Genomic DNA, 27,811 nt, shown 5'->3' with positions numbered 1-27,811 from the left:
CATGCTATAAAAGATGCAGAGATGACATTCTGGATATCCTCAGAGCCATCAAGTAATCATGTCCATAAAAGGACAACTCTAGATTTCAGTCTTAACATGGATTGTAGACATGAGTTCTTTCATGGTTATAAAGTCAGCATGGATAACTTTGACCAATTGACGCTAGTTGTTACAGGTGCTGGAGGCATTGCTGATGACTGATGAGTTAGACCTCTCACAAGTATCCATCACACACATGAAAGCTCCAGAGAAGGCACAAAGAAGATGATCTTGTTGGTTCACCGCTCAAGTAGCTCCAGCCTGCTCTACTGTGGACTATAGCATGTTCAGCATAGGGTCACCCCATTGTGGATCTCATTCCTGAGAGGTGGAGTGGAACTTCTCATTGATGACAAAGTTTATTATTAGCCTCAGTCGTGTCATTGAACTTGCCATCAGAACTGATATAGACTAGATAGTTCAGGTCAATGAAGGCCACATAAATGACAACATCCATTTTTTTTCCCCAGAGGAAAGGCAGATTTGGTGACCAGGTACTCCAATATAGCCAATTCCATTTGCTCTGAAATTTATCACCATGTCTCAAGGACTTGGCTGCCTCTGTGTCAGGAAAATACAGCTTCAGGCAGAATGAAGAGGATCTAGAAGCTATTGGTTGTGAATTCCCACTAGGTATTGCATTCTTTGCAGACAATATCTCTAATTCTTACAACAGTCCTATTAAGTAATATTCATTTCATTTTCAAATAGAAAAATATATAAGATATATGAGAGAAATATATGAGCTAGAAATAAATGAGATTAAGTGTTTTGTTTTGTTTTTCAGTGACACAGACCCAGAGAACAGTAAATTGGAGTGTAATGTTACTTAGCTTCATTTCATTCCCTCATTAAATCCATTCATTTTCTCTTTCCAGGTACATACTGCTTCTTACCAATAGTTTGCCAACTGAGATAATGCTTTGGTGTTGGAGGTGAGGGACAAAGTAGGCTATAGTGGTGAGATGTTTTGATTGTTGCCCTTTAATTGATGATAGAGATTGTGTCGAGCTTCTGAAAGTGTACTAGGAGTTTCATCAAATTGTCGGATGACGCTATCTATAGAAAGGAAACTATTATGTAACGGTGAGTGTTTTGTTGACCTGTACCCAACCTGGAATGCCAGTTCAAACACTGTTCTTGAACTTTGATCACTGCATAGAAGATGTGACTGAATGTGAAGAATTTGATCTGGATTAGTCAGTGGGGTCTGTGCTGCAAGCAGGCCAGAGGAGCTTGACTGAGCTGGGGTGGCAGCATCGAGGGACTGGGTGTGCCCACGTTTTCCTTTCTGTTTTCTTTTGATGCATCGAGACTGCATGAAAGAGGAGATCTTAGTTTTATGCTATTTTTTTATCATAACACTTAATAATCTCTCTTTTTATTAAAGGAAGAGTTGGGCTCCCATCTTCCACTGGGAAATTTTAGCTAAGAATCTTTTTAATAAGATAGCTCTGTTTATTTTCACAGTTCTCTTCTATTTATGGAAACTGATTCTAGCTTTTTTTCCCTCCTTATGGTAATGACTTCCATTTCTCTATTATAAAACTTTTATTTGAGTTTGCTTGAGTGAAACTAAAGTGGGTCAATTTGAGGAAGACATTAACTAAATAATAGACAACATGATGCAGGACAGGAAATCAAGGGCATTGTGTACCACCAAAGCTCCTCAGACTGACCTGTCCTGGTTCACCTGACAAACTGGAGGCCATGGTGAACTGTACCAGAAACCAAACTAGACAGAACTTAAACGCCCTCTCTGGTCATCTCCACATCTGCCCTTCCCATGTTCTGAAGATCTTTTTCTCTTTCTCATTCTTTGTTCTCTAAAATTTTCTTTTATATCAGCAACCTATTTCTTTTGCCAAAGTTGGAGAGATATCCATTTCTGTTGTATCCAGCTTGCAATTTGGGTAGGCGCACCTTCATGTCTGCCAAAGGGCTATTATATCATGTATGGTACATGCAGGTCTGGGTCCAGCTGAAACCCCTGTGTTTATAACTGAAGACATCTTTTTTGGTGAGTGATATCAAAGTATATAAAATGAATCTGAATATGAAGAAGCTCTAAACATTCCTTCATTTTTGTTTTAAGGGTCCTTACCTGTGTTGGTAACCAGAAATAAATGCCAAGGACATAAATGCAGCTGATTCAGTTACAATGTATTAAGTATCAAGTATTTATCAGTCGCCATGCCCAGCACTGAAGACACAAAATATTTTTAGTGTCTCAACAGCTATAATTCACTGCAAGCATGTAATTTGTAATGCCACTTAGTTCTAGCAACAAGCCTAGAAGATAGAAGACCATCTACAGATGAAGGAACTTGGGACCAGAGTTGAAAGTGATCACCCAATGGACCAAAGCTCACAAGTGTCAGGATTAGAGTTTTATGTGCTCAATATTAGTTCTCAGGTTCTTGTGTGCCATTGTTTTTCCTTTCAGACTCTCAACGTCTGGTACAATACAACTCAGCAAGACCTACTTGTTCTCAATACACACGAACTAATGGTCTCTCTGGAAAGGTGTTTGAGGAAAGATAAAGAGGAACATGTAAAGCAATAACCAAGGAGAGCTAAGCCAGGATCAAGGGACTGTTCTGGCTAAAGAGTATGTATTGATAAGTAGAGGGACAGAAAAAGAAAGGCTGTCTGATGCTGGGATGTGCAGGTATTCTATGGGGAGGTTTGGGATTTATCCTAGCAGCAAGATGCTCACTAAAGTCTCTTGAGCAGAGGAAATGTGTAAAGAATTACATTTCTTAAAAATCCATATGACAAGAGTATTCAGATTGAGTCACCATGGAAGAAGAGTGAGGAGGCTGAGGCTATGGATGTGAGATCACTTCAGGATGATAAAGGCTTGAACTGAGTGAGCACCATCCAATCAAAGACAGGGCATGTGTATCTCAGAAGCCCCCTATAGGCTACATGCCTATGGTGCCCCACACACAGTACCAGGTCTCCTCTTTAGAAAGGGGCCTACTGCAATGAATTGGGGAGGAAACCATCAGAACTGACCCTCACTAGGGACACCAGAGGACACAAGCTAATGTTGGCTTACAGTGATGTGTTTCAGGGTAGAGTGAAGCATCAGTGTGGGCAACTGAGAAGGTAGAACCTTGGGGAAATAGAGGAGGAGCTGAGTAGAGCCCCCACAACAAGTAAACCCATGTTAGGTAGGAGAGGCACAGAGTAGAGTGTGGATATGGTAAACAGTGACTGACCTATAACTTTTTTAAAACCTTGCCAAAATCAATTCTGTGGGGAAGATTTCAGATCAAGTAAGCTTGCTGCACACTGTCCACCAGGGACAATTTTTGTGGCTCACAAATGGCCACTGCCATGCAACAATCTGAAGGCAGGTACAGTTTCTGTTTGACCTTAGTATTTGTCCATTTACAAAGCATAATTAGCTAGTAAGCTATAAACAAGGTAGAGTTACACTTTCTGGCAAATTCTTTAATGTGACTGATTACCCTTGGCACAAAACTACAGTGCATGAGCTTCTTAAATAAAAACCGCAAAGTGATCTTCCCATCTGTCTGAGGCGCATGATAATCAAAGGCATCGGCGGCGCATAGAATTAGCACATCAGGGTTTGTTCACAGGTTTCGACAGACTCCATCTTCAGCTTGACAGATGGAACTGGTTTTGATTTCTCCATTTTCCTCAAATTTCTACAGCTACACAGGCCCTATCAAGTGCCCATTGGAAGACTAAGACCTGGGCCCAGAGTAATTGGCTGCAGGCAGGATCTGCTAGCTTGCTTCATTATTTATCTCACATTTGCAGAGACTGTCTGTGTGCCATTAGAGGGGATCAGCCTTCCCTGCTTTCCCTGCCACAGTGGAAGGAGCTCCTGCAAAGGGCACTGGAGGACACCTGGCAAGCTCTGTGGAAGGAAGAAAGGATGACTTTGCTTTTTCAAGGCGTTCTCTGGGCACCTGCTGTGTGCTCAGCTGTTGTTGTTACTACAAGAATTAGCGATGAGTCATCAGTTTTACCTGAAAATTCTCGCTATGGCTATGACTTCACAGAATGACAGCAGTAACAAGGACAGGCTGGAGCTGTGGAGTGTCACGTCCAAGGCATGCTGCTCAAGTGTGTTCCTTGTCCCACAAGTACAGAATCAGGGTCCCACAGAACTAAAGTCTTATGGAATTCGCATACTTACTCACAGAGTCAAAATGTAATTCTCTGCTCAGAATAATCTGTATAAATAGCTATGTCTCATGGTAGACAGAATGATTTATTTCATTACCATACTCATGGAATGTCTAATAGAAAGATGAAACAGAAAATTAATAAATCCATTATTCATCTTGAGGTAGCAGTAAAAAAACGATACCCAAACCAGCTGAGTGATAAGTTCCAAAATGTGTCTATAAATTAATTTCATGTCATATATTTATGGAAGGATATGTCTAGGGGGTATTTCAAAATAATGATGGGATGAGATTAAATGTAGATGGTCATGTGTTGATAATTGTTGAGGCAAGGCAATGGATACACTGGGGTACTAAAATTTGCTATAGGTATTTGTATAAGTTTTCCCATAGTAAAATTCAAAAAATGAGACTGATAAAAATCTAGCAGCCTCATTGTGGAGAAATGTACAAAATCACACGTGTAATGCATCTATGCAACATTCCACATGAAATCCTCAGGACCTTCTGCCACATCAGCAAACTTTTTTTTTTTTTACAACCCATCTCAAATGGTAAAAACTCAGATGGCTATTCACATTGTGAATAGTTTAGAGGATAAATACTTCCTAAGTTCCTTTTGGTTGCTAAGGATTCACAAATATAGTATCAGTCAAGAGACCATGTTAGACTAGATAATAGCAACAATGAAATCAGTAGGAAGTATACATATGTAAGCAAGCATGTTTTTGTGTGTGGATATTTGTGTATGTGCTCATATGTGTGTGTATATTTTTGTGAGTGGTGTGCATGTGCACGTGTGTATGTGTGTATATAGAGAGATTTATCATGAAGAATTAGGCCATGCCATTAATGGAGAATGAGTAGTCTAATAACAACGAGACAAGCTGGAGATGCAGGAGCAATGATTACATGGTCCAGTTACCATTGGTGGGAGAAGACCTGAGACAAGTAGAGCCAATTCTTTCATTCCAGCCCAAATCCAAACCCAAGTCAGAAGAGTGACGTCCCAGCCTGGAGACAACACCAGAGAAGGCAAACCCCTGTCCCACTTTTGTTCTAGGCCTTCCATGGATTGCTTGAGGCCTGCCTGCTGCATGGCAAGTTGCTCTTCTAGTCTCTGAACTCAAATCTTAGTTAGAAACACCCACAATCACATCCAGAATGTTAACCAAATATTTGGGCACCACAAGGCCCAGCCTAATTGACATAAACTTTACCATCACTATGTCTAATGTATAGCATATTTAAAGTAAAGTAACAGAAGGAAGCAGGTGAATAAGTTACCTAATAAACTTCTATATACTTTCATAAGCAAATGGTGAGAGTTGTGTAAATGCCATAGACCCACAGGCTTTAGAAACTCCAAAGTTTCCAAAGAAACTCCAAACCCCCGAGTAGGAACTTTGCTGTTTGCCTCACCTTGGGCAGATTTCTTGTTCTTTCTTTAGTATATTTACACCTTCATGCTTTGCTTCCTTCCTTCTTTCCTTCTGGAGAAGAGATGCTGGTCAAGTTCTGAGCACCTACTGTAGTGCCAGAGCTACTGAGAGTGGCCACTGTAAATTTCCGTAGAGCCTTAGAGGTGGAGCTTGGCGTGAAGCAGGGAAGGTTGGAAATTGTTTTCAATCTCCTTTCATATAACGTGTGGCATAGCACTGGTAAAATGCAAATTGTTCACATACAGCTGATATGAGGGGATCCTAGAAGGACACAGCTACTTCTGAAACCCAAAATGTTCTGCTGGCCCTGATCTATCCACACACTTTATAACATAGTAAAGAAAATAGGAGAAAATACCATAAATCCATCATTGCCAATTGTAAGGCATACTATGAAGAAAAGTGTGGGGCATTTCAGAGCAGCAGTGAAGTACGATTTAGGGTGGGGTGTCTTTCTAATTGAGAGCTACGGGAGATGGGCCTTAAATAGATGGTGTTAGCTTCCTACATTGCTCTAACAAAATGCCACAAATCAGATGGCTTCAACAACAGAAATGTATTCTCTCACAGCTTCAGAAGCCAGAGCTCAAGATCCAGGTGTTAATAGGTTTGATTTCTCCTGTTTTGCTTATGGGGTCAGCTCCTTACTTTGTCCCCTTGCCCCATGTCATAGCCTTGTCTCCATCTCTTTGAGGCATAGGCTATAGTCACACTAAGTTAGGGACTATCCACAAGACCTAATTTTATCTTAGCCACCACTTTCAAATATAATCATAGTTGGAGACACGGAGTTAGGGTGCATTAATCAATAGATGAGCTTTAGTTAGACAAAATTTAACACATCACAGGGGCCATATAGGAAGAAGGAGTTGGAATTGGATTGGAAGGTGTAACATAAACATGGTGACAAAGTATAAGTACATTCCTTCCTGATAGCATCTATTTATTCTGAGATGTAGTAGGCAATGTCATTAGGAGAAAATGTTGAAGAGAGATGGACTGCAAAGTGAAGACTAGAGTTACAGGGCAGAGAAAGCTGGATTGTTGGAAAACATCCAAAGCTCTGTTGACAGCAGGCAGGAGCAGAGTATAGTTCTTCAGCCTCACTAGCCAGTGAAGATGGGGGGCAGTTCATTCAAGATGGAGTTTTATTGGAGGTGTGATTAGAGTGAGAAGGCTCAAGGAAAACATTGGAAAGCTGGAGAGTGGCTCCCAAGACAGGTAGGGAGTGAAGGGAGATGGAGAGTGAGGCTTTGAAGGAACAGAGTCTGCCAGTAAACCTGAGATAAAAAACACAGGTTTGGAGACATTGTTCTCCCTATGCTATTGGACAATAGCTCAAAGGACCTACTGCTGTTTCTGCAGCAGAGCTGTACACAACTCCCCAGTTCTATTCCACCCAGAGGCTGCAATGTCCCATTCCAAGCAGCCTCTGAATAGGAAAATTCAAATCCTTTGTTGCCTTTTTGAAGATATCTTGACCCAAGACCCCACTTCCCATCTCCACTTCCCTTTTTCACATCATTTATAAGTAACAATGGCCTCTGAGCCACTCTGAAGGACTTCTTTTTGATCTTTAACTTGAGCAAAAGGAATTTGATCCTGAGAGTATTTGCTAATATTAAGCCATGCTACAAACCTAAATGTCAAGTGTTAACAGAAACTCATCAAAGAATCTACTTTAATAATGGTAGAATTCGATAATATCAGAATTTCAGCTACTCTTCATTTAAAGTTCCCGACTACTCACTGCATTATAAACATATGTCAAGTATATTTTTGCACAACTGTGTCACGTAACACTTCCCAACTAGCAAGCCTCAACTAATGACTACAGAGGTGGGCCCACTCCCAACTGCATTGTTTGGTAAAATATTTTTTATCTCAGAATCGTAATGTCTATGAGGACGTGATGTGGCGCTTGGTAAGACTGGATTCATTGTTCTACACTCCATCCTCAGGCCACACATCAAAAGGCAGATGTACTGAAGTTCTGAACCAGGTCAGGGCTTCTCCACCCACTGTTCTCAGTACTCACAATGACATGGAAAAGCAAGAGTTTGCCCAACAGAAATCAAAGCCATCTGTCTAGACTCCAAATAGGTCCATCTCGTGCTTGAAGCTCCTTGCCTGCCCTGCCCTGCCACGCCACACCCTGTCCCGCCACGCCCCACCTGCCACCTTCTTTGGCAACTTCATCTTTTCCCTTCTTTCACAGCTGCTCTTTGAGCTCCCCTGGGTAGTTTCATCTCCTTCAAAGCCACCCACTTTCTCTAAACCTGTTTTCTCCCCTGGACATAAAAGCTGAAATGGACTAGAGATCGCGTGTATTGAGTCATCTGCATGAACACAAAGTGGATTCTGAGTTTCAAACAGAGAACGTGGGGTTGGGAGAGAAAGCGGCAGTGGTGGGGTTATAGATAGAGATAGCGTGGAGGGGAAGAAGCTGGGAAGATTGAAGAAAACACATCAATTCATGTGTGAAATTCTCAAACAACAAATTTAAAATAAATACAATTCTCTGCATGGTTTCTGCTGCCTCCTTTGATAAAATGGCTTGGAGACTGTATCTTATATGTTTACTTTGCTAAACTCCAGAAATCCCACTGGCAGACTATCCAATTTGGCTGATTACTGATGCTTGCTTCAGTGTTGTTTATTTCCCTGTGATGATGACTAAAAGCATTTGTTAGCATCATAACTTAAAGTATTTTAGAAAGAGTTGCAAAGTGTAATGGCACAGGTATGTGGGTTCATGTGTATCCGTGGAAAGAAGACTCAGAGGCACCTTAAGAATGAATTTAGCCTTTCACCACTACAGGGGGATCCAATCTCTAAGGACTGAAACTTTTTCCCTATTGTAGATTCACAGGAGAAATGTAGATGCCATTAGATTGTAGGCTGATAAACACCTAGATTCTGATGAAGGACTGCAGCATTTCTAGATGCTCATTGAAAATGCAGAATCTCGGCTGGGTGGTGGTGGCACACGCCTTTAATCCCAGCACTTGGGAGGCAGAGCCAGGTGGATCTCTGTGAGTTTGAGGCCAGCCTGGTCTACAGAGTGAGTTCCAGGAAAGGCGCAAAGCTACACAGAGAAACCCTGTCTCGGAAAAAAAAAATGCAGAATCTCAGGTTCTACCCCAGACCTGAGCCAAATTACAGGTCGTGTGTGTGTGTGTGTGTGTGTGTGTGTGTGTGTGTGTGTGTGTGTGTGTGTGTGTCAAAGTCTGGGAACAAGTGTTTTAGCATACTCATGTTTAGCATGCCACACACAGATGTGTATGCAATCACTCCAGCAGGAGTTTTTGAAATGGTAGGAAGAGGAAGCATCAGACAGAATGATGTCACCACTTACTGAGCTTGTGACTTTGGGTAAGTTATGTAACCTTCTCTAAGTCTGGGAATATTCAGCTATAAAGAAGAGGTTAGGTCACAATTTCTCAGAGTGGCATCAAAAGAAATGTCAAGACCAGCTGGGCAGAGGAAGGGGAAGTGGGTGTTGAATGGGGTCAGCCAGAATGAAGGGGTGGCACGCTGGAGGCTACGCCACCTGCTGGTGAAACTGTGTGCTTATGAGAGCCGATGTTCAGGAAACGAGTTTTACTGTCTTTTTGTCTTTAAATTCTTACCATTTGGGGGACTATACACTATACACTATAAGCAAAGGGCATATGAAGACAGAGGTGCCATGAGGGCACACAAGGGAGTTAATGAAAAAGTTCTTATGAGAAAACTGACTTAGAAAAAAAAATCTGTGGAACATCTCTGACAGTTACTCTTGTGTCAAATAAATTGATATTTTCTTCTGTACTAAGTCCATAATTTTTAAAAATCTAGTTTGCTACATTCTAATGATTTTTTTAAAAATTAATAGAGGATATTATCTTTTCAAGACAGAATAATGGTTTAATCAAAATGTTCCTGATTTCTTTGATTTATTGATATAATTTCAAAAGTGAAGGGATGAATACAGGATTCATCTATTCTAACATTGATTAGATAGAACAAAATGTAAAACGTATTATATTAGAGATGTTGTTTGAACAGGTTCCCAGACAGAGGGGTTTCTTTTAGTCATTCCTTTGTCCCAAAGTGGGCATTGCCATTGTTTCTGGATAATGGCATTGCAGAAGTGTCCTTGGGGGACTAAAATACAAGAATGTGCTATATTTTTCTTGGCAGCATTACTTAGTTCTACTGGAATATCACTGTTGGGATATGCGATTCTTTCTTTCCTAACAAAAACAGTCTCACAAAATGAAGTTATATGTATTTGAGCAGCCCTTGACAATCCTGTACAAAAACAAAAACAAACCTCAAAATGTGACTGCAGAACACTGGAAGCTACATGCAAAAAGAAAAACAACTTCTCATGACTTAAAGCAGTTTGCAATTTTGAAAAGCTTCATTCTGATTTTGGCAAATCATCATATCTTCTTTACTCTCTGGAAAAAAAACCCAGAACATAAAAATGATTCAAATAAAAATGTTCTACCAAAAGCCAGAAGAATCAAGGCAAGATTTAGAGCCCATATTTCAAAGAAAGTAAGGGGATCACAAAAATCCAAAACAATGCATAATTCATGACAAAGCTTGGCATATTTGAAATGTCCTTGAATTTTAATTGGATGCCCAGATAGAAGCTTCTATAAATTCTGTTCTGTAATGGAGCTATGGAGAATTTTTATATTTGTATAATAATTTAGATTGCCTCTGCAAAATAAAAGCACAGATTGAGAATTCCTTAATGAAAAATAGATGCTTCTGCTTGAAAGAGGATCCAGAAAGTCAGTAGTCTCTGAGCAGCAAGGCTTATGTGGGTTTTGTTTGTTTGAGTTTTTGTCTTTAATGTGTATATGGGTGTTATGCCTACCTGTCCACAGGTAGGCCAGAAGAGGGCATCAGATCACCTGGAACTGGAGTCACAGACAGTTATGCACGGCCACATGGGTGCAGGAACCAAACCCAAGTCCTTGAACAGCAGCAAGTGCTTTTTAACCACTAAGCCATCTCTTCCACTTTGCCATGTATTATTTTTGTTTTCAATCATTGATCCAAAAGCAGAAAAGCTGCATCTCAGTGAAGCCAACAAAACCAGCTTAGAGCTGGCTTGGCCAGCACTGCTACTTATGATTCAATGATGCCAACAGCTTCAATGTACCTGTCATTACACCTCGAAAAATATGTGGATCTACCGTCATCTCTTGGAAGGTTACCTCGGGGTTCAAGCTGTTCTGCTTCACTAAGTATTTTGGATGGAGTCATATGAGCAACAGAGTGCAGGCAGAAAGCTGCAAGAGCAAAGAGCAATCTACTCTGAGGAAGGACAGATCTGAAGGTCTGCCTTGTCAGTGACTGGACTATGTGTCTTTTGAGGACTATACAATGTTAAAATTCTATTTTCATTTGAGTGGCATATGTTTATAATGGCTTTCATGAAAATGACTGACAGAAATCAAAGATAAATTATTATATGAGCTTAAAATTATTCTGCCTCAAACAGATACTTGCTAATAATATTGCTAGATGCTATTATTTTCCTTTATGACAATAAAGACACATCTATTATTAGTGTTCTTCTGTTCATTCATTTTAAGTCAAGGTAAATAAAATTCCTTCTAAAATATAATCTCAATCCAAAGACTGAGTCAAGTATGCCTCACTGTTTGGGATGCTAACTGCTACAGATTGCTAGCACTGCCATAACAAAGCATCACAAGCTGTTGGTTTAAAATAGCACAAATATATCCTTCCTGGTCCAGGAGGCTCAACATCTAAAATAAGTATTTGGTCAGACCCATCTTCGACTCTTCTTTCTGCTAATAGTTATTGGCAACTCTCTGGGTTCTATGATGCAGTGCCTCATACTTTTGACCCGTCTCTGCTATCTGTCTTTACACAGCTTTCTACTTCTTGTCTCCAGTTCCAAATTTCCCTCTTCTTAATAAGACACCAGTCACTGGATCGAGAGAGACCCTCTACCATCTTGTGTGGCCTTATCTTACTTTGATCATATCTACAAATGTGATCTACAAATAAGGTCACATTTTGAGGTTCCTGAAGTTAGGGCACAATTCCACCCATAACAGTGGTTAGGAATGGTTATCCATTTCTTCCTATATATGCAAGTAGCTAGCCATTTTCCATGTGGTAGTGGTACAGTATTAGTGAGAGTCACATCTTAAGCACTTGGGGGAAGGTTCTGTGCTGCCTTGCCTCGCAGCTGCAAGCCCTGACATTTTGTTTTTCTACCCATCATCCACCCTTTTTGGATAACAGCCTTGAGCATGTCCCCTTAGGTTTATTTCTTTATTCTTATTCTCATGAAGGAGGCTCCAGAGATAATAATGAGGCAGCATGGCAAACATGGTCTCCAGATCTCACAGACTAAAAAAATTCTTCAGAGTGTGTGTAGGGCTGAATCACCCTGTAGATAGCTGGCTCTGACATATGTCTGAATCCTGAGGAGGAAACTACCTTGTTTCTATTTTCCTAATCCAGCAGTGTCAGCTCACATAGATTGTTCACAGCAGATAATTTATTAGGAAATTGTCTTATGCTTATACTAAAATACCAATCAAAACACTAACGCATGAAATACAACACACAAGACATTTGCTTGCTCTTGTTCATTCTTCTCTACAGTGCATGCTGAAGGCACAAGAAATGTACATGGCGGGGAGTGCTGAGCAAGACATGTGGATTTTAAAAGCATAAACAAAACTGGTATGAGAGATTCGTTCACATTTGCTTGTATCCATAAAATATTGCAATCTCAAAAAGCAGATGAATTTATCACTACAAAAAAGTGTCTCTCCGTCTCTCCCTCTCTCCCCTCAGTGAAAATTGGAAACATTATTTTCTCTTCTCTCACAATTCCTTCCTTGTATATTTAATTCTATTTTATGTTAGAGGAAGCTTCTTGCACACACTTGTCTGATATTTGGTCCATAAGCACATTGAGGGCAAAGGATGAGTTTGATTTATCTTTGTATTCCTAGGATTTAATTTAGTGCTTAATTTACTTTTTAAAGTTAATTAATGACTGAGAGAACAATAAATAAATGGTAAGAAATCTCACTTAAGTGCTGTTCTGTGCCACATTGAATCAGGGATGGCCATGCCTCCTTTCCCCTAACATTTACTCTTACATTGCTCCTGCCCTTTCTTCTTCAGTGTCTCCTTAGCTTTACAGGGGTAGTAAAGCTGCCTTGTTTGGGGCTCAGCCTGGAACTAGTGCTTATCCTCAACATCATGTGAAGCCATGAGTCCTTGTGTTCACAGGCTTTCACTGCAACAAGAATCTTCCCTGATAAATGTTGTGAGTTGCATTTGTCTATAGGCAGAAACATAGATACTTAGAAGGCAGTTTGGTGCTATCAGCTTAGCCGAACAATGTTAGTTACCCCCAGGACCTATGATTTCCACAGCCATGGGCTTTTGACTGGGTTTACAGAATCAACATGGACTCCCACCTGTGAAATAGGCCTAGAATCTAATCAAAGAGTAGTTGGTTATCCCTATAATACTTATGCCATTATTTCCCGGGTGAGCACATCTTGCCTGAAAGGTTGATATTATAGTGTTTAGGGTTTCACATCAGGATGAGACTACTAATGCCTTTCCCCCCAAGTAGCTGATATAGCACCTTCGGGCACTATGGAAACTAACCAGTATCTAGAAGTTTCCAGTTCAATTCCAGCTTGATTTCTCTATTCCTTGCCACTTAGATGTATCATGTTTTAAACTATAGGGTTTTATCATTTTATTCTAGAGGGTAATCAAAAGGAATAACAAGATCCTGTAGTATCTTGGGGACCTCTTAGTTCTTTCTGGCCAATATCTTTTGGGGAAGTAGCCCATATCTAGTACTGGGATTTTTGCTTCTATGAGCAGGATTATCTAGTCATACAAAGCATCTATCTTTAAATGTTTTTTTAATTTTTCTTATATTTTTAAATTGGGTTAGAGGCAGTATGTTTCCATGTGGTTTTTCATACACATTTCTTTTGGCCAACCACCCTCTCCCCACTTCCTCATCTCCCCAATACTCCCATTCCCTCCCTGCTTGCACCTATATGTCCTCTGATCTTCTCCACTTTATTTACCTGCATTATCCCTCCTCTTCAGGGCATTCATGGCCCCTTCTACTCCCCTCACTTCACCAGTCTCCAAGTTAAACACACAAAACAGAAGGTTCAAAGCTAGGATTCACGTCTGGGAGAGAACGTGGTGTGTGTCTGGCTTAAGTGACCTCACCAAGTAGTATTTTCTTCCAGTTCTATCCATTTACCTAAACATTTAATAATTTCATTTTAAACATTTTTGTTATTTGTATGTGTGTGTGTGTGTGTGTGTGTGTGTGTGTGTGTGTGTGTGTGTTCACATGCATGCCGTTCCTGTGGAAGTCTGAAGAGGGCATCAGATCCTATGGAACCTAGAGTTACAAACAATTATGAGTCACCTATGTAGGTACTTGGAACTGAACTCTAGTTTTCTGAAAAAGCAGTAAGTACCTGCTGAGCTGTCTCTCCAGATCCCAGGTTCCCTTTTATTTGTAGCTGAATAAAATTCCATTGTATGTATGTATGTATGTTTGACTTTTTCATTATCCATACATCAGTTTATGAATCTCTAGGTTAGTCCCATTTCCTAGCCATTGTGAACAGAGCAGCAATGAACATAGATATGCAAGCATTCTCTCTCAAATCCACGACCTTTTCTATTTAATTATTATACACACACACACACACACACACACACACACACACACACATACACACACGCATATGTAAATATAGAATCCTACTGAGTCCATTTAGTGTTGCTCATATGTATATGTGTTCAGGGCTGACATCCTGAGACTGGATAACCTAGAGGGGGTTGGTCATTGGAGAAGACTGGTTTTCCTTCCTCAGTAGCCATATATTGCCTATAGCTCTCCTTCCCTGAATAGAATCTTGTGAGATTTGCTGTTCTACATTGACATGGCAGCTAGTGTTGTCCTCATACAGATCTGTTGAGATTTCATAGATTTCATCTATGGAAAACACCATTTACAGGTGATGCCCTGGTCCTCAGGTTCTAACAGTCTTTCCCGGCCCTCTTCCCTGGAGGTTCCCTGAGCCTTAGATGTAGGAGTTTGTTATAGATGAACACTTTTACAAGTAGTTACTATTTGTTTGTTTTGGTTTTGCTTTTTTTTAAGACCTCTCTAACTCCATAGCCCATTTTTAATGATTTAGTTTGTTTTCATAGAGGTTAATGGTTTTGTTTTTGTATAATCTAGACACTAATATTATATCACATTTATAGCTGTCAAAGATTCTCTCCCATATGTGGGCTGCCTCTTCACTTAAATGACAGTTTTCTTCACTGTACAAAGGCTTTTTAGTTTCATTACATATCACCTGTCAACAGCTGGTTTTACTTCCTAAGCTTCCAGTGTCCTGATCAGAAAGTCTGCCTCTGCCTTTGTTGACATTTACTCCTTAAGTTTTCCTCTAGCTGTTTTATAGTAGCAGGTCTCTTTAAGAATATATACTTTCTTTTTAGTTTATGTATATGTGTGAATGATTGCATGTACGTATGTGCACCTCATGTGTGTCTGGCACCCATGGAGCTCTGTAGTTATAGACTATTGTGAGCCACCACATGGACAGTGGGAACTGAACCCAGGTCCTCTGCAAAACCAGCAAAGGAGAGAGAGATACAAGATCTTCCAAGACAAAAACCAGATTTAAACCATTACTTATCCACAAACCCAGCCTTACAGAAAGCACTAGAAGGAAAATTCCAACCTAAGGAAGCAGATACACCCATGAAAACACAGGCAATAGATAACACCACAGCAGTAAACCCCAAAGAAGAGAAGTACACACACCACTACCACCAAAAAATAAAATAACAACAGGAACGGAACAATCACTGGTCATTAATATCCCTTAATATCAATGGACTTAATTCACCTATAAAAAGACATAGACTAACAGAATAGATATGAAAACAGGACCCATCTTTGTGCTGCATACAAGAAACACACCTCAAATTCAAAGACAGACACCTCCTAAGAATAAAAGGCTGGGAAAAGTTATCAAATGGTCTTAAGAAGCAAGCTGGTGTAGCCATCCTAATATCCAGCAAAATAGACTTCAAACTAAAATCAATCAAAAGAGATGATGAAGGACATTACATACTCATCGCAGGAAAGAACCATCAAGATGAAGTTTCAATTCTGAACATTTATGCCCCAAACACAAGGGCACCCACATATGTAAAAGAAACATTACTAAAGTTTAATCACATATAAAAACCCACACATTAATAGTGGGAGACTTCAACACCCCACTTTCACCTCTGGACAGATTGGCCAAATTGAAACTTAAACAGAGGCATAATGGACTTAACTGATGTTAATTGATGGCTCAAATGGACTTAATCGATATCTACAGAACATTCCACCCAAACAAAAAAGAATATCCTTCTCTAAAATCGACCACATACTTGGCCACAAAGCAAATCTCAACAGATACAAAACAATTGAAATAACCTCCTGTGTTCTATCAGACCACCATGGTTTAAAGTTAGATTTCAAAAACAACAAAAAACTACAGAAAACCTACAATTTCATGGAAAGTGAATAATGCTCAACTGAATCACCAATGGGTTAAGGAAGAAATATAGAAAGATATTAAAGACTTCCTAGAGATCAATGAAACTGAATACACCACATACCAAAACTTATGGGATACTATGAAAAAAGTGCTAAGAGGGAAATTCATAGCACTAAATGCCCACATGAAGAAGCTAGAGAAATCTCATGCTAGTGACTTGACAGCACACCTGAAAGCCCTTGAACAGGAAGAAGCAAAGTCTCCCAGGAGGAACAGACACCAGGAAATTATCAAACTGAGAGCTGAAATCAATAAAATAGAAATAAAGAGAACAATACAAAGATTAATGAAACCAAGAGTTGGTTCTTTGAGAAGATCAACAAGATAGACAAGCCCTTATCCAAACTAACCAAAAGACAGAGAGAGAGCATCCAAATTAACAAAATCAGAAATGAAAAGAGGGACATAACAACAGACAATGAGGAAATCCAGAGAATCATCAGGTCATTCTTCAAAAACCTCTACTCCACAAAACTGGAAAATCTAAAAAGAAATGGGTAATTTTCTGGATAGGTACCACATACCTAAGTTAAATCAAGACCAGATAAACCATTTAAATAGTCCAATAACCCCTAAAGAAATAGAATTAGTCATTAAAAGTCTCCCAACCAAAAAAAGCCCTGAACCTGATGGTTTCACTGCAGAATTCTACCAGATCTTCAAAGAGTTAATACCAATACTCTTTAAATTGTTCACACAATAGAAGCAGAAGGTATTTTACCAAACTCCTTCTATGGGGCTACAATTACCCTGATTCCTAAACCAAACAAAGATGCAACAAAGAAAGAGAACTATAGACCGATCTCCCTCATGAACATTCATGCAAAAATACTCAATAAAATTCTGGCAACAGACTCCAAGAACACATCAAAATAATTATCCACCATGATCAAGTAGGCTTCATCCCAGGGATGCAAGGGTGGTTCAACATACGAAAGTCCATCAATGTAATACACCATATAAACAAACTCAAAGAAAAAAAAACCACATGATCATCTCACTAGATGCAGAAAAGGCATTTGACAAAATCCAACACCCCTTCATGATAAAGGTCTTGGAGCGATCAGGAATACAGGGAATATACCTAAACAAAATAAAGGCAATCTACAGCAAGCCAACATCAAATTAAATGGAGAGAAACTCAAAGCAATACCACTGAAATCAGGAACAAGGCAAGGCTGTCCCCTCTCCCCATACTTATTCAATATAGTACTTGAAGTTCTAGCCAGAGCTATAAGACAACATAAAGAGATTAAGGGGATACAAATTGGAAAGGAAGAAGTCAAGCTCTCCCTATTTGCAGATTACATGTTAGTATACATGAGTGACCCCAAAAATTCAACCAAGGAACTGATACAGCTAATAAAAACCTTCAGCAACATTGGATACAAGATCAACTCACAAAAATCAGTAGCCCTCCTATATACAATAGACAAACAGGCTGAGAAGGAAATCAGAGATACATCACCCTTTACAATAGCCACAAATGATATAAAATACCTTGGGGTTACACTAACTAAGCATGTGAAGGACCTATATGACAAGAACTTTAAGTCCCTAAAAAAAGAAATTGAAGACAATGTCAGAAAATGGAAAGATCTCCCATGTTCATGGAGAGGCAGGATTAACATAGTAAAAATGGCAATCTTACCAAAAGCAATCTACAGATTCAACGCAATCCCCATCAAATTACCAAACACAATTCTTCACAGATCTGGAAAGAATAATACTCAACTTCATATGGAAAAACAAAAAACCGAGGATAGCCAAAAGAATCCTGTACAATAAAACAACCTCTGGAGGCATCACGATCCCCAACCTCAAGCTCTACTATAGAGCTACTGTAAGAAAAACAGCTTGGTACTGGCATAAAAACCAACATGTGGACCAATGGAATCCAATTAAAGACCCTGACATTAACCTGCACACCTATGAACATATAATTTTTGACAAAGAAGCCAAAAATGTACAATGGGAAAAAGAAATCATCTTCAACAAATGGTGCTGGCATAACTGGAAGTCAATGTGTACAAGGCTGCAAATAGATCCATATCTGTCACCGTGCACAAAACTTAAATCCAAGTGGATCAAAGACCTCAACATAATAGTGTGAAAGATGAGAGCGGGCAGTTTCTTTCTTCTGCAAGTTAAAATCAAAATTTCCCAGCACACTGGTTGAAGATGCTGTCTTCTGCTTCCATTGTGTATATTCTGGTAACTTTGTCAGAAACCAGGTAGCTCTCTGTTCCATTCCTGCATTCCCAGGCACTTCCTAAAATCCCAGTTAGCAAACCAGTTTCCAAACCTCACTGACCACACTTATCCACTGACTTCTAGTAAGTTTCACTGTGTATGCAGAGGCTTCAGGCACTGTTCAGGCTTTAGAAGGCCCTTTCTATGAGCATCCAGCAGCTGAGACTGTACTGGCCTACAACAGAATCCAGCACAGCCTTGGGTGTGATCAGTAGACCCACAATCTCAACTGCTGCTCCCATGCAACAGCTGAAGCAAAGCCTGTGTCTCCAGCCTTCTGCTGCAGCCTTGGAGAAGTTTCCAGGGTGAGTCTCAGGCAAACACAGAGCAGACTTGGCTGGGCATTCTTTGCAGCTCATCACCTGATAGTAGAGAAAGTAGGAAGTACTCTTGAACACATGGCACCAGAGATCACTTTCTAAATATAACACCAGTAGCACAGACACTGAGAGAAACAATCAATCAATGGAACCTGTTGAAACTGAGAAGCTTTTGTAGAGCAAAGGACACGGTCAACAAAACAAAGCAACAGCCTACAGAATGGGAAAAGGTCTTCACCAACCCCACATCTGACAGAGGGCTGATATCCAGAATATATAAAGAACTCAAGAAATTAGACATCAAAATGCCCAACAGTCCAATTAAGAAATGGGCTATAGAACTAAACAGAGAATTCTCCACAGAGGAAGTTCAAATGGCTGAAAGACATTTAAGGAATTGCTCAACATCCCTAATTATCTGGGAAATGCAAATCAAAACGACTCTGAGATACCACCTTACACCTGTCAGAATGGCTAAGATCAAAAACACAGAAGATAGCTTACTCTGGAGAGGATGTGGAGCAAGGGGAACTCTCCTCCACTGCTGGTGGGAATGCAAGCTTGTACAGCCACTTTGGAAATCAATATAGCGCTTCCTTAGAAAATTGGGAATCCATCTCCCCAAAGACCCAGCTATAGCACTCTTGGACATATACCCAAGGAATGCTCAATCATACCACAAGGGCATTTGCTCAGCTATGTTTGTATCAGCTTTGTTTGTAATAGCCAGAACCTGGAAACAACCTAGATGTCCTTCAACTGAAGAATGGATAAAGAAAATATGGTACATATACAAATAGAGTACTACTCGGCAGAGAAAAACAATGACATCATGAGGTTTGCAGGCAAATGGATGGATCTACAAAAAATCATCCTGAGTGAGGTAACCCAGACTCAGAAGGACAAACATGGTATGTACTCACTCATAGGAGGATACTAGATGTAAAACAAAGATGACTAGACTGTTACACAACTCCAGGGAGGCTACCTAGAAAATGGAACCCTAGGAAAGACCCAAGGATCACGCAGTGACAGAGAAATGGATGTGATCTACATGAACAACCTGGACGACAGTGGGCATAATGAAGGGCAAGGTTTGAGGGAAAGAAAGCTTAGGGGAGCAGGAGATCCAGCTGGATCAAGAACAGAAAGGGAGAATGAGGAATAACAGACCATGATAAATGAAGACCACATGAGACCAGGAATAGGCAGAGTGCTTGAGAGGTCCGCAGAAATTCAAAATGATACATCCTCTGTAGACTGCTAGCAATGGTCAAGAAAAAGCCTGATCTGACCTAGGCTGGTGATCAGATGGCCAAACACCCTAACAGTCATGCTGGAACTCTCATCCAATAACTGATGGAAGTGGATGCAGAGATCCTGGGCCAAGCCCCAGGTGGAGCTCCAGGTGTTCAATTGTTGAGAAAGAGGAGGGACTGTAAGAGAGTGAAGTTGAGACCAAGATTGGAAACAAGGACAAATAGCCAAATGAGTGGAAGCACATGAATTATGAACCAAAGGTTGTGGAGCCTCCAGCTGCGTCAGGCTCTCTGGATAAGTGAGTCAATTCAATAGCTTGAACTGCTTGGGAGGCATCCAGGCAGTAGGACCCGGACCTGTTCTCAGTGCATGAGCTGGCTGTTTGGAACCTTGGGCTTACACAGGGACACTTTGCTCAGCCTGGAAGGAGGGGACTGGACCTGCCTGTACTGATCCACCAGGTTCAAATGAATCCCCAGGGGAGTCTTGGCCCTGGAGGAGATGGGAATGGAGGGGAGGGAATGCGGAGAAGGTGGGGTGGGTGCAGGAGTGGGGAGGACAGGGGAACCCATGGCTGATTTGTAAAATTAAAACACAAATATAATAATAATATAAAAAATAAGTAAATTGGTTTTTTAGTGAAACAAAAGTTTCCTTAAAAAGACAAAAACACTTGAACTTGGTGGATTCAGTACAGGCAGGTCCAGTCCTCTCCTTCCAGGCTGAGCAAAGTGTCCCTGTGTAAGCCCCAGGTTCCAAACAGCCAGCTCAGGCACTAAGGACAGGTCTAGGTCCCACTGCCTGGATGCCTCCCAAACAGTCCAAGCCACTCAACTGTCTCACTTATCCAGAGGGCCTGATCCAGCTGGGGGCTCTGCAGCCTTTGGTTCACAATTCATGTGCTTCCATCCATCTGGCCTTTTGTCCCCGTGCTTTTTCCAATCCTGGGCTCAACATTTCACGCTCCCACAGTCCCTCCTCCTTCTCGACAACTGGACACACGGAGCTCCACCTGGGGCCTGGCTGAGTTTAAATGAATCCCCAGGGGAGTCTTGGCCCTGGAGATGGGAATGGAGAGGAGGGGAGGATGGGGGTAGGTGGGGGTGGGGGCGCCAGGGGTAGGACAGGGGAACCCATGGCTGATGTGTAAAATTAAAACACAAATATAATAATAAAAAAAACACAGTCACCCCAAGACCCAGCTATATCACTCCTGGGCATATATCCAAAGGATACTCAGTCCTACCACAGAGACACCAGCTCAACTATGTTCATAGAAGCTTTATTCATAATAGCCAGAAACTGGAAACAATGTAGATGTCCCTCAACGAAAGAATGGATTTTAAAAAAAGGTGGTACATTTTCATAATGGAGTATTACCCAGCTGTTAAAAAATAACATCATAAAAATTGCAGGCAAATGATGGAACTAGAAAAGATCATCTGGAGTGAGGTAACCCAGACCCAGAAAGGCAAACATGGCATGTATGTGTGTCTCTATTTCCCCTTCTCAAGGAGATCCATAGATCCCTTCCCCTCTTTGTTAATTAGCCTTTTTGGGTCTGTGGATTATAGCATAAGTATCCTTTACTTTACAGCTAATATCCACTTAAAAGTGAGCACATACCATGTTTGCCTTTCTGGGTCTGCATTACCTCACTCAGGATTATTTTTTTTTTCTAGTTCCACCCATTTGCCTACAAATTTCATGACATCATTTTTTTAACAGCTGAGTAATACTCCTTTGTGTAAATGTGCCACAATTTCTTTAACTATTCTTTGGTTAAGGGATATCTAGGTTGTTTCTAGTTTCTGGCTATTATGAGTAAATCTTCTATGAACATAGTTGAGTGAGTGTCCTTGTGGTTGGGTGGAGCATCCTTTGGGTTTATGCCCAGGAGTGATACAGCTATGTCTTGAGATGGCTGTAATTGGGGGAGGGGTGCTAGGTAGAAACCTAGTGCAATGGAAACTCCCAGGAATCTACAAGGGTGACCCTAGTGAAGAGGCCTAGTTATGAGGAATACAAAACCTGAACCAGCCATCTTCTGTAACCAGGTAAGGCTTCCACTGGAGGGACTGGCACTCTAACCCAGTCACAAAATCTTTGGCCTACTATTTGTCCTGCCTGCAAGACATGCTGGAGTAAAAGATGGAACAGAACTTGTGGGAGTGGCTAAGCAATGACTGCTCATTGAGACCCATGGCACAAGAGGGAGCCCATCCCTGACACTGCCTGGAGGGCCAGAACCCAGAGGCTGAATAGCCTGGAGACCTGGGATAGAATCAAACATAGTCAGAATATACACAAATAAGTAAATAATTTAAAAAAAAATAAAAGAAGTCAATGAAATGATTCCTAATGATACTCTGCTGTACTTATAGACTGGATCATAGCATAATCATCATTAAAGAGGCTTCATCCAGCCACTGATAGGAGCAGATGCAGAGACCCACAGCCAAACATTAGGCAGAGCTCTAGGAATCCTGCAGAAGATGAGGAGAAAGGATTGTAGGAACCAGAGGGGTCGACACTACAAGAAAACAGCACACAGAATCAACTAAACAGGGATCATAGGGACTCACAGAGACTGAACCAACAATCAGGGAGCCTGTATGGGGCTCACGTAGGTCCTCTGCATATGTTACAGTTGGGTAACCTGCTGTTCTTGTGGAACTCCTAACAGTGGGAACATGGGCTGTTTCTGAGTCTTTTGCCTGCTTTTTAGCCCCCTTTCTTCCTAGCGGGTTGCTTCATCCAGCCTTAATAAGAGGCTATGTGCCTATTCTTATTACAACTTGATATGCCATGTTTGGTTGATATCTCTGAGAGGTCTACCCTTTTCTGAAAGGAAACAGGGTTCACTGGGGTGACAAGGAGTGGATCTGGAGGAGAGGGGAGGTTGGGAGAGGGACTGGGGAGAGAGGAGGGAAGGGAAACTTTGGTCAGGATGAATTATATGAGAGAGAACAATGTGGATTTTCATTACAATTTATCAGTGTAAAATCAGGTAACCAGGGTTGAAATAGATTGATTTAACTTTTAAGAAAAAGAGTTTAATTAAGTGTAAGCTAAGAGAGGGCAAAGATGTCCTCCATGTCTACCACACTGAAAGCTACCTGAAAATAAAGCACATAACTAGGGACTGAATAACTGGAGTGTCTTCTTCCTGACTAGGAACTCAGAGCTCTCTCAGGACTGAGTCACTTCTCCTAGAGTCCATTTATATAATATTGTAATCAACTTGGGAGGCAGAGGCAGGCAGATTCTCTGTGAATTCAAAGCCAACCTCCTGCAGAGTGAGTTACAGGACTCCCAGGGCTATTACACAGAAAAAAAAAAAAAAAAAAAAAAAACCCTGTCTGGAAAAATCAAACAAATACACAAAAAATCCTTGTGGGTTTTGGGTGGCTCTAACAGAAATTTTCTGGTTGGAAAACATACCAAAGCCTGTGATCCAAGGACAGCTCACCATGAGGAAGAGGGAGGAAACTGGACCTAAACATAAATGTGGAAGGACTGGCTTCCTCATGACACCTTACTAAGCCTAGGGGGTTTGTCTTAGTCCTCTACCAAGAGTCATCTTTGCAGGGATTAATGGCTGCCCTCAAAAGTATAAACTCAAATATATCACCAATCTTTTAAGAATAATTGTTCTGAGTTTACTTGTTCATTCATTCATTCATTCATTCATTCATTTGGAGGATACACCTCTGCAGAGAAGTTTGGAGGACAATTTGTGGGAACTGGTTGTCTACTTCCACCATATGGATCTTGGAGATCAAATTCCAGTTGTGAGCTTGGCAGCTAGTCCCTCTGCCCAGTGAACCTTCAAAACAGCCCCAATGCACACTCAAGTGTGGAGCCTCACCGGAACCCTAGCCAGCCAGGGTGTCACTGTAGCTAGTCAGGCACCTGAGACTACTGTTGTCCAGGACAATGGTGCTGCTGGACTAGTTACATCCACTCTCCTTTTTGCTTAGTATTTGGAAAACATGTTGCCCTGTGGATGGAAGAAGCTACTGAACTCTCCTAGAACTCAATGGCAAATAGATGCAAAGCCGGACAGCTAATTGGAAAGTCAAACTAAAACCCACTTAAGAAGCATCTCTGTGTCCGTGTTTGTGCTCACACTCGCAACCTGGACCATGCAATTACATAGACCATCTTCAGCCAGTGAAGCTCAGCTGATTATGACACATGAATACAGGAAGGGAGGCAGAATTTTTCTGGAGAGAGAATAAAAGTTTATTTAAACAAGGCAACAGGTCCTAAACCCAGAGAAAATCTGGGAATTCCTAAATAATTGCTACAGAATATGATTATCTTACCCCAGAATATGTATGGAAGGAAGACATCCACACATAGTATGCCAGGCAGCAGAAGCCCATGAGCAAAACTGACAGCATCCATACTAAGTATCTATTCCAAGGTTGGACCAGTGGCAGAAAGGAAGTGACTGGGGTCTTGGATGTTGTGGCTCCATGGTCATGTTTGTGTTGTCTTTAATTCTCAAAGTGGGGAAGGTGAGACACGGGATAACTATTAAATATTGAGAACAGCAGACAACACTAACATGGACTCCAGTGAGCACCACAAACATGTCAGGAAGGTTGATAAGAAGCCTGTCTATCCTGACATGGGGGCAGGATTCTGTGGCTTTTATCTGGTCTGCAGAGAAAACTGACTGCATAACCCACACTGAGGAGAATGTTGATTTTATGATTCTCTGAAAGAAGGCTAGGAGCTATGAGGGAGAGTACCTATAGGGGATAGTTTCAGAGTCACAAGGAAGGGAGGGAGGGAGGAAGGGAAGGAGGAAGGGAGGGAGGAAGAAAGGGAAAGGGAGAGAGGGGAGGGAGGGAAAAATACTTTTTCTGCTGAGTGACAAGATGATTCTTAGAGCAAGTTGATGAGTCCCAACATTCCAGTTTGCAAGCTCCTTAGCCATCAATGGTTTCATCTAAAGATTTTAGTGATGCTGGCATGCCGGGAAAGGGCAGCATGTGTCTTTAAGAAGCTCCAGGGCATCTACTGTGAACTCTCAGGGCCCCAGCCCTCTCTCTGATCTGCAGTGGCTCTCTATAAATCTTTTGGCGCTAAGCTTCACATTTCATAAGGCAGGCACAGAACTGCAAACACTGCATTACCTCACTCCTATATGAAATCTAAAAGTTTTGATCTCCTAGACGCTGCAGGCAGAACTGTCAGGAACAAACAAGTTTTAATATCTTCTGGGTTGGCAGGGTGATATAATTAGCAATAATGTAATATATATACCAAAGTGGAAGGGATGGTCTTGAAAGAACTTAATATAAAACAACAAAGGTTTAATGTGGTGTATATGTAAATTAGCCTGAGTTGACCCTTCTATACTATATTCATAAATCCAAACATTGTATTATAACTCCTATGTATAAATATTGTGTGCCACTCACAAATAAAATAAGCTTTAAAGTTTATAAAGATGGTAATGAAGCTGTTGTCTTCATAGAGTTGCTAGGAAGTAAGACATGTAAAGTATCACACTGATAGTTAATTCTAGGATGTCGACTGCTCTATGGTATTTTTATCATCAGAGATAGCAGACTTGCTATGTCATCTGGAGAAATCTAGCACAATCAAGTTGTTTCTAATGAACTTTTCCACAAATTTCATTTTGTGCTGAAAGATATCATCTCTTTCTGAAAGTAGCTTTTCTTAGAGGCAACTTGTAAGTCACCGATGCCTCTGTCACTTAGCTCAGATCCATGGGTGCTATCTTATGAAGATGCATCAGTAAGCTCAGATCCATGGGTGCTGTCTTATGAAGATTCATCAGTAAGCTCAGATCCATGGGTGCTGTCTTATGAAGATTCATCAGTAAGCTCAGATCCATGGGTGCTGTCTTATGAAGATTCATCAGTAAGCTCAGATCCATGGGTGCTGTCTTATGAAGATGCATCAGTAAGCTCAGATCCATGGGTGCTGTCCTATGAAGATGCATCAGTTATCAGAAGCAAGCACATTCATAGCCCTTCCTCTCCTGCCTTCTTCCTGTTTCCCACCTTTCCCTGCCTCCATGTTTCCTCTCTGTCTCTCCCACCCTGTCCATTTTTCTTCCTTCTTTCCTTCCTTCCTTCCTTCCTTCCTTCCTTCCTTCCTTCCTTCCTTCTTTCCTTCCTTCCTTCCTTCCTTCCTTCTTTCCTTCCTTCCTTCCTTCCTTCCAGCTCTGAACCCCTCTTCTGTTGTTACTATTCTGATATTCCGATTGCCCCCACCCCCTCTATCCCTTCAAGATCTACATTTCCCCAGGGGTCAGTTCAGTAGTGTGCTGATCTCTAGAACAGAAGAATCTCACTAGATAGAAGCCCAAGAGTCTGTTTCAACATCAGATTGCCCTTGACTGGTTTTGAACTCTTAAGGTACTACTGGGAGAACAAGCCAGAATCAAGCTGGACCAGGTGTGGAGCCGAATAGTCAGTGAAGACTTTCCCAGGCCTCCAGGACAGGGAACCCAAATTCAAACTCCACTCTCATGACTAGGTGCTGATTCCTGACCCAGTATTAACAGTGAAATAAGTCACCATTTACTGATCACTGCTCTGTGTTATATGCTGTTCAAAATACTTTTCTCATTTAACATTATTTCATTCTTCCAAATGTGACTCAGAGACCACTTATATTATTGTCAGCTCCATTTTAAGTTTTAAAGGAGTGAGATGAGCATGATTGTAGAGAGTCTCACAGATACCAAGAAGTCAGGTTTGAATCCAAGTTTGTTTAACCCCAAAGCCACTCCAGCACTGTCTCATCCTGGGGGTGGCCTACAGGTGGAACTCCCTTTGAGCTTTGCTTTTGGCCTTGTGTCCTAGTTACTGCAACAGCTGTATAGACAGCTTCATCCCACCTGAGTCTCATTCTGTGTGCTGTTTGTTCCCCCACAGGTGCATGGGGCCTCCTCCTCAAGAGGTCACTGGTGAAAGAGTGGAATTGGCATGAGACTTGAAGCCAGTGTGCTCCACAGCCTGGCAGGCACTCCTCTGCATTCTCTCCACAAGCAGAAGCTATTCCAGAGCACCAGGCTGCAGGGCTGGGACAGAGGACAAAAGACAAGCAAGGACTCACTCCACCATAGCCGTTCCCCCAAGAAGACAGTTCAGTCTTTATCTCTCTAATGCTCTCAGAGGTTTTTTTTCTGAGGTTCACTCATGGCATTTCGCTAGTTGGAAACACAGACAGGCAAAACGTGCTGGAGCTAGATTTTCAGTGGGGACCTACTGCTGTGGCAGGTTCTGATCTAACTCTGAACTAATGTTGACCTTTCACCCTTACAATCCAGCCATCTGCCATCTCTGAGAGTAAAGAAAGCCTCCAACTACAGTGGTCTGAAGCAAACTCAAGAGAAGGCAAGACAAAAGGTTGACATGTTCTCCTTTGTGTAGAGGCAGTACCACATTCCCTTTGTTGGTGTGTATAGTGTTATGCCCAAATCACCCCGAGAGAGACCACCAAAGACCAAGGACGTCCAGAATGCAACAGCAAGGTTTATTGTAGGCACACAGTACCAGCCAGCAAGGAACTGGTCCCAAGCACTCACAGCAGCGAGGCAGGGAAGAGTCCCTCTTTCTTTGTGAGGCTAGCTTTTTAAAGGCAAAAAACACAGGCCCTTC

Source organism: Onychomys torridus, chromosome 6, assembly GCF_903995425.1.
Source record: "Onychomys torridus chromosome 6, mOncTor1.1, whole genome shotgun sequence".
Classification (NCBI taxonomy): domain Eukaryota; kingdom Metazoa; phylum Chordata; class Mammalia; order Rodentia; family Cricetidae; genus Onychomys; species Onychomys torridus.
This window is presented reverse-complemented; position numbering follows the sequence as displayed.